Genomic DNA, 9106 nt, shown 5'->3' on the forward strand with positions numbered 1-9106 from the left:
CACCGTAACAGCTGACGCTACCATCCTCGTAGATGCTTTTCGATAGGCATTTCGACTATGCTTCTTCCAATAGCACAGTGCTCATATTACCCCGTCTTTTCTTCTAATGCAAGTAATTTCTGTCATAATGTCAAGCTGAGGTAATTCCACTGTAACAACGCAGACTGGAGTGGTGAAAATTTACTGTAAAACTTTGAAGGATCAGACTGAAACAAAATCGAACCTCATTTCGACTTTAAAGGAGCAAGCTGGTACTCATTCCGACATCAATTTGTTATCACCCCAAACCGATATTCATTCTTATATTGGGTCAGTTGCTTCCTCCATCTCCATCGGAATGCAAAGTTTAACAACATTTTATTTTAATATTTTGTCTGTTTAAAGTTGCAGGTATATTTTTGCTCTTACATTTTAAAAGATGGCCGCCCTTCAATTTTTGTTGTTCTTTCGGTATCTAGGGATTAACACTTCTTCTTAAAAGAGAGAAAAGGGCCACTGAATGATGGTTAAAAATACTGCCTTTTGACGAGTGTTCAAACATGACTTCTTATTATTTTAATATTTTTTTAAAAACAGTATTAAATTCATTCATGCTTTTTTTACCTAAATATTTTTTTGATTAAAAACTAGAATGACCCACCCTATTTCCGATCATTTATCTTTAGTTGGATTTTATTCAAAAAGAAGAAATACATGTAACATGCATAGGAGATGCGTGTTCGCACGAATTGAGCATGAAATCCAAATAAAGAGAACGTGTACTGATGTACATCGCACCCATCCTAATAACACGAAAAAAGTTGAGGGCATTTCATCAGAGTAGATTCTTTAGGGAATGCTGATGACTAAATAAATTTAATTAATCACAGCTTAGACCTCCACTTTCCACTTCTATGTCGCAATATTGAACATGAAATCCAGCAAATTGCTTTCTAGCTAGCAACTAAATTAACAAGTGAATATGAAAGTAAACTTGAAATGCTATACCTAAAAGTATCAATTCTCTTATCTATCAACCCAACTCAGTACTTGTTTGTTATGTCCTCTAACCCGGTCCATCCATTCGTTTCGCAGTTGACATAACATACCAAAACTGTGCACAAGATATACGCTTAAACATCTAAAACACCGACATATTACAATCATGCAACTGCAGATGCAGTTCGGCGAAGATCTACCCTGTTACCAATTTTGCTGTCAGTTGGTCTGCCTTTGAAACTGCCGTACCTTTCCGGCCTCGGCAGAAAAAGAGAAAGGAACATTTGTTCCAACCCCTGCACTGTGTACTTTGCATATTTACTGGAACTGGCATCTTGCTCCACCAATGGCCCATAAGTTTGCATATAGCTTTGATAGACGGGTAGAATCGCCTGCACTATTAGTTGACATGTCTTCTCCCTCAAATTTCTTTCTGAGATAACCCAACCAGACTGCTTTTTATACATCTCATCAAAAGCTTCATTAAAAGTCTTCAACCTTTTCTTTACGAGATCACGAGCAGTGGCACAACCACCTGAGAACAGGATTAACCCTTCACGGCTTAAATGACCAGGGAGCTTACCCCAGCTCTCTCTTAAGAAGAGAGTGGAATAATACTCCTTGCACTGTTCATGTTCTTTCAACCAAGCATCTCCCATGAGCTCTCCAATTTTTGTTCCCTTCAAGTGTTTGTATAGATGCCAGTGGCTGTTCATAGCAAAAAGATAGGACAGTGTAGCATCGCCATATGCCTTCACCCATGTTTCCAAATTCAGATCAACGGCCTTAATTATTTTCAAAACCTCATTAACAAGAATCATCTCCTGAAATTTTTTATGCTTCCAGCTTTGGTGAATGACGAGAACTTGGGTCAGGATGGGCCTATACTCATCATCGAGCAGTTTATTGCAGTACTCGGTTATGAAAAACACCAATTTAGGAATGCTCCCATCCTGAGGAGGAGGGATTTGCCTCTGTAATTCCACCTGAACAAAGATTTCCCAGAAAATTTCGGCTACACCGTCAATAACCCTCTTGATGAGATCTCTTGTCAGGTTTTGGATCTCAATGCATGCTGCTCCCCCAAAGAGCCTGTTGAAATCCAATCTCAATTTGTTCAAAGATGCAAATATATCCAATAACTTGAGAAGCTTTAAAGGTTCTTTCTTGCTTTCAGTGATAGTCTTCCCAAACTGAAGAAAAGCAAGAATGCCAGCTTGTGCAGCTATTTTTGCAAAACATCCCATCCAAACATCCAGGCCAATCCTCTCGAAAACTCATTACACAGTTTGAACTCTGCCTCGAATAAATGCTTTACTGCAAACTCTAAATGTCTTCCCCACTGTCCTATATACCCTTCTATGCTCTGCACATCTTTGAACTCCGAGACAGAGATCTCAAGATAATCCAAATCCAGTGCCTTCAAGCTAGCTCTGACATTTGAATTACGAACTTCAACATAGATTGTAATGCACTTCTCAAGTCTATTATTAGCAATCAGCCTACCAAGAATTGCTTGCAACATCTGAATAACAGCCACTGGCAAGGGCGACTGTGCAATGCATGCCTGTTCGCCTAGTGATGGGGATGACATTGGAAGTGGCACGCTATGCTCCGTCAATAGTCTTCTAAACTCATTTTCCAGTTGATCCAATGCAGCATCTAAAAGCCCCCCATCAAGATGTATTATTTCCCCATCATTTTGCAACTCCCTTAGGCCCTTGAGCGATGTCTTCAAATTCGACAAATACCGTCCATCAGCAACCCTGTTACCCTCCAAATACTCAATTATATCTTCCAACCATTGAATAGCCAATCCACAGTTATCACTAAGAAACCTCAATGCCTCCTCCAGGCGTTTCAACACCGATAAATACCCAGGAAGATCATTCCTGGGATCTGATAGAAGGGACTTTTCAAGTCCATGAACGGCGTCGAAAACCTTAAGCACTGCAGCAGCAGGGCCCACAGCTCGGTTAATATGGCCCCCAACAGCTGCAAGCGCGTCCTTGTCAGCACGAATTGGGCGGACTGCAGCTTCCAAGGAGGGCAATCTTTGGTTGATCTCCTCTATTCTAGATCCAGCCTTTTCAAGAGCCAATCCTAGGGTTTTTGTTTTCTCTAAGCTGAGCTTTAGTGACTTTCTTGCAGCTAGCAAATTATCAATACACAATTTATTATTGCAATCATTACCAGCTGCAGATGGGTCCATTTTATTCCCCCAAAGGAAAAGCCTAATCAAAATCCAAGCTTGTAAACTGAGACTACAAATTTGGAGATCTACAAGCACTTCCAAAATGGGTATTTTATCCTTGTATACTTCTCATGGGAAATTTTATCAATTTCCCACGAAGTCATACAAGAAAACCCCTTTATTCTTTTCTGTTATTCTTCACCAAATCAAAACATAAAAAGAAGAAAAGGAACAGTAAGTGGGTGGGGAGAAAGCGAGTAAAAGAAACTCACTTCGGAAACGGAGAAGCACAATTGTGGGGGTGAGAAAGGTGAGTTGAATCGGCGAGATGAGCTTGAATCGTTGAGTTTTGGATCCAAATAGAAACCCTAATAACAAAATAGGAGAGAAAAAAAAAGTAAGACTCAAAATTGCGAGAGCTGGAAGAAGGAAGACAACACCTCTTGAATTTGTCTTCTTTTAACTTTTTATTTTATGCAGTGAAGAAAGCGCTGTGCCTCGTGGCCAGCGAATTTTTTTATTTGGAAATATAGCATATATGATTAAGAAAAAAATGTTATTAAAAATATTAATTTTTTGACAAATTGTCATTTAAAATATTATTTTTTATTATAAATATTAATATTGTACTCTTTCAAAAATTAGTTAACGAAATTAATATTTTTAGTAAAAATATATTTTAAATAATATTTTATAAAAAATATTAATATTTTTAATAAAATATTTAATTAATGGTGTAGACACCTGTTTTTGTCCGGGTCTTTATATTTATTTTTTATTTTATTTTATTATTATTAATTATTATTATTATTATTATTACATTTTTTTGTAGGCTTAGAAGCCCAATTCAGATTACAAAGGCCCAATCCCGGAGCCCAACAACCCGAAGCCCAATTGGCCCAATCCCGGAGCCCAACAACCCGAAGCCCAATTGGCCCAATCCCGGAGCCCAACAACCCATCAGATTAGGGTTTCAAACCCTAAATCAGATTAGGGTTTCAAACCCTAAAACAAATTAGGGTTTCAAACCCTAATCCCCTACTCAGCCGCCACAGCCGTTTGGCCTTCAATTTCCCAGCCGTTCAAGCTGGCTGCTTCCCTCACCGCCGCTGTCATCGGCTGTGAGGAATCCATCCATCAAACAGTGACCGTTCCTGTAAAAACAGTAACCAAATCAAAGAACAGTGGCCTAAACTTACCCCAAATCTAAAAACCCATTAAAATAACACCCGAAAATCCCGAAAAATCTGGATTTTATTCACCCAAATCAGAGAAATCAAATCCTATCTACCTAGATATCATCATCATCTCAATGGAAATCCACATGCAAGAAAAGATAAAAGACAAAAGAAGAGAAAAGAGGGGGTGATAACCAGAAAAAGGAGAGAGAGGGCTAAAAAAAAAAAAGTGAGGGAGATCTTACCCTTGTAGAAAACCTCGTCGTTGTAGCCTAGCCAGAACAGAGAAGGCCGTATTGAAGGTAAACTTTCCTTATTTTGGATCTAGGGTTTTCAAATAGGGGTTTTCGGTTTTGCTTGGGGTAGGAGAAGGGTTATTGTTCAAAGGAAGAGGAGGGTTGGTCATGGTTTGATCTCTCAAGCCATCGCCGCTGGCTGCGGCGGCCGTGGCCTTTTATTTTTCTCCACGGCGGAGACAGAGGCGGAGAGGGAGAACTTTGAGAGCATTCTTTGCTCTCTGTTTTAAGAAGGGAAGAAGTAGAGATGAGGGAATGAGGGCCAATCCCGTTTTAGGGCTTTAATGCCCCTGTGAAACGGCCGTGTTTTAGAAAAAAGGGTTCTGTATTTTCCTCGTGTGGGTTAACTACACTTTTAGTCCCTAGGGTCTTGTAATCATATTGTTAAACCATTAAATGAAATGATAATTTCTTTGATTTCGAGCAATAAGTTTTCAGAACTTATAACTTAGTACTGTTATTGTTTGTTATGACATTTCTATTAACATTTGATTTTGGTCACGGCATTTATAAGTGTTGTAATTTAATCATCGTGTGGAAATTGGTTTAACTGCTGTTGTATCCTTATGTTCCTGTTTTATTTCATTTTAGTCCTGTACATGATTTATGGTTTATTTTTAGCTTAGTACATATGCTATTTAGTATTTTTAGTATGGACTCTGATTTATCTGAAATTGCTATTTTAATTTTATTTTCTGTTTCTTTCATTGTAGTCCTTTAAGTTCCTGATTTTACCATTTTGGCTCTTGAGTTTGTGTTTGTTATTCTAGTCCTTTTTACTTGCTTTTTGATCATTTTATCTGATTTGTAATATTTACTTATTTTTATTGTAGTCATTTATATATGAATTTGTTATTTGGTTATTTGTATTATGTAAATAATGTTGTTTGTTTCATTTAATGTAAAGATTCTATGTCGCATATTTTATTTATATTTATTCCCATTGTATTTCTCTATTGTATATTATTCGAATAATTTCAAGAACACATATTTATAGAACGGGCGTGGAAAGTATCACTTGATCGAAGTGGTACAATCCGATACGACATTCAAACAGAATAAAAAATGCAAATTCTTCCTTTTACAAGCTTATAGAAATTATTTTTATTGTTATTTTATTTTTTTGATTAATTTATTTGATGTTCTATTGTTTAATATTTAAATTTTAATCTTTATTATTATTCTTCATTGAATCTTAATATGAGTGATGTATGCTTTGGAAAAGTATAGTATGATGCATTTTATGTCAATTTTCGTCATTTTTTTTAATTTAAAGAGAAAATATTCTTTACAAGTAAGAAATAGACGAGGTAGCTTTCCCGGCGGAGGATTGCAAATCTCGGGATTTCTTATCGAGAAAAGGATTTTTTTTTATTTATTTATTTTAACTAATATTCAATAAATAGATCATAATTTATTTATTATTCTATTTTTCATAATTTTTATTGTATTAATGGTTGTTATGTTAATATTAACGATACATAAATTAAGCATATTTTATTTCTACTCATGACGATATTATTTAGTGGTAATTCAAAGATAGGATATACTTTATAGATAAGAAATAGATGAGATAGCTTTCCGTTGGAGGATTGCAAATCTTGAGATTTCTTACCAAGTGAAGTATTTCTATTATTTTAACAAATATTCAATAAATAGATCATATTTTTTTTACTTCATATTCGAATTGTAATTTCCACCATTTACGACGATGTGTAAGCTACACGTACCAATTTGGGCGTTGTGGGGTGCTTACCTTCCCCACACGTAACCGACTCCCGAACCTGTTTTAAATGAATCCTTGGTAACGTAGACCAAAATTTTGTCTTATAAAATTATTTTTCTTAAAATTGTTTTTAAAAGACGTTTTTAGGTATTTGACCTACCTAATCCAAAGGTCGATGGCGACTCTATTCAATTTAATCCAAATTAATCCAAAATACTCGATTTTTCAAAATAAAAGTCATAATTGTTTTTTAAAAATAATAAAAAATAGTTTTATAAAAAAATGGTTATGACAGCTTGGCGACTCTGCTGGGGACCTCTAGAGAGTCAGGCTGTCGGTCGCTTATATATGGTCGTTATGGTGGAAATTATAAGTTCGAATCTTTAGTAAAACTATGATCTATTTATTGAATTTTTATGTATTATTTTATCTCTTTATTTTTTATATACTAACATTTTAATTGTTTTCATTTTTTTCCAGATATTTATTAGTTCTCATTGGGTGTTTTTTTTTATTTTTATTTTCCCTGTTTTTGAGTCAAAGGTTTGTTAGTTTCTCCTCACACACATCACTTTCATTAGCATAACATGAGCTCTAGACATGAGTTTCGATCCAAATTAGTTAGGGTGATTGCTTTACTCTCGTAAGAATTTATTCTTCGTATGAGTTTTAGCAAATAACCCATGGGATACATACCTTATACCTTCGTAGGAATTTATTCCTCGTATGGGTATAAGGCAGTGAATCCCCTCGAATTGAACTCGGTCCGTTTGAAACCTGTAATGGGTGAGGATTGAGGGTTTGGTAGCCCAAAGGGGCACTGACATCAAGGACAATTCGAGTTCCTTTTTTCCTGTTAGAGCTGAAACCATGCATATAGTGAACCATAGAACGGTCACACTAGGTAGAGTCGTACTGAACCTCTGTCCGTCAATAGGTACCCAAAATAGGCGTACACAATGGAGAAACCCTAACCTTTTTATTTATTTTATTTATTTATTTTTGAGTATGTAGAATAGATTTATTCTTTTAAAGCATGTGAAATAGAATTTAGGTGCAGTTAGAATTTAATTAATTTAAGGGGGTAGAGAGCATGTTTGGGTAGGACCCTTTTTTTTTTTTGAGGAATATTATTCGGGTAGATAATACATAAATAGAATAGATTTATTTCCCGTTTTACTTATCTTTTTATGTTAAATTTATGCAATTGTTTTGACTAATTGTTTTGTTTGTTTTGTTTATTTTTTTCATACTGCATAGACATATCATTAGAAAAGGCGATTGATCTGTGAGTATCGATAAAGTGGAAAGACTTTCACGATGGAAAGGAGTTTTCTAAACAAAGAAGTGAATCCAGCAGATGTAAGGAACTGGTCCGAAGCCAAGCAGAAAGAGCAGGGAGATAGTCTATCAGGGAACTACGTGTCGGATCTGTCTGATTATACACCAGCTTCTTTAAAACAAAATGAGCTTCAGGGATTGAAAACAATTTGGGAAAGTTGGAATCTTATTGAGAGGCAAGCTTTTCAGCAGACTTATGGGGATATATTTCATCTGATATACGCGAAGGTAGACCCGGTTCTCATACGATGCATAATACAGTTTTGGAATCCGGCCTATAGTTGTTTCACATTCAACCGAGAGGACATGACTCCAACCCTCGAGGAATACCAATTTCTGTTGAATTTGCCAAGCGTTAAAGTAGACAAAGTTACTCCCGATCGATAAAAGGGCCTTCTTTTAAGTCAAAGCTTGCAAAGATCTCGGGCACAAGCGACAAATGGGTAAATGATCGCTTGCAACGCAAGGGAGAAAGTGAGGGAGTGACGTGGTCTCACTTACAAAAGATAGCTGAAGCACATGTAGATGAAAACGTGCGTAGAGATGTATTTGCTTTGGGTATATATGGTTTGGTAATCTTTCCAAAATGTTTGGGGCTGATCGAGCTAGCAGTAGTCGATTTGGTTGAGAAGTTAGGAAGAGAGATGAATCCAGTCCATGCAATTCTTGCTGAAACTTTCCGATCTTTGAATATATGTAGAAGGTTGGGGGGAGGTCGTTTTATGGGTTGTGCTCAATTGCTTACTGTGTGGATCAGAAGCCATTTCTGGAAGGAAGAAAAAGTCAACTATAACCGTTTTTTGAAAGATTATTCTCCTGTTGCTGAGTACCTTACGAAGGAGTGGCCTGAAGTATCTCAGAAAGATCAATGGATTGATTTCTTCCGGAATCTACAAAGTCAAAACATAGCATGGCGAACACCGTGGCTGATGCATACACAAATCTTGTTCAAATGTGGAGATTTGGATTGGATTATATTACTGGGATTGTGGGGAGGAGTGGGATACGCTCCTTTGTTGATATTGAGACAGTACGGTGCCCGACAGTTTGTTCCCGTGACTCATGGGTTGACTGGTGCTGAATTTGATTATAAAGAAGGCAATTATAGAAAGAAAATCAAAGATGTGGCTGATTCTTGGAGGATGACTTTTAGGACTAAAGTGGTTGGAGCGGATGTTATCTTGACGCCTGATTATGAAGCCTGGAGAATCAGGAGGGTAAATGATAAGATACCTTTAACATCTGGAGAGGGATCAAGGTCGATAGAAGAACAAATCAGAAATATCCCTTCGAATTTGGAAATCCAAAGAATTGAGTTTGAAATGGAAAAGGCTAAAGATTCCAAGAAAATAGAAGAGATGGAGAGAGAAAACTTCATGTTGACTATCGAGGC

The 9106-nt window shown here is 36.5% G+C and overlaps 1 pseudogene; it reads right to left on the minus strand.

Annotated features, from left to right (window-relative positions):
• Nucleotides 1–965: 965 nt before the first annotated feature.
• LOC120143965 lies at nt 966–3599 on the minus strand (annotated as a pseudogene).
• Nucleotides 3600–9106: the final 5507 nt, after the last annotated feature.

The sequence above is a fragment of the Hibiscus syriacus genome, unplaced genomic scaffold (assembly GCF_006381635.1).
Source record: "Hibiscus syriacus cultivar Baekdansim isolate YM2019G1 unplaced genomic scaffold, ASM638163v2 tig00002255_pilon, whole genome shotgun sequence".
In the NCBI taxonomy this organism is placed as follows: Eukaryota; Viridiplantae; Streptophyta; class Magnoliopsida; order Malvales; family Malvaceae; genus Hibiscus; species Hibiscus syriacus.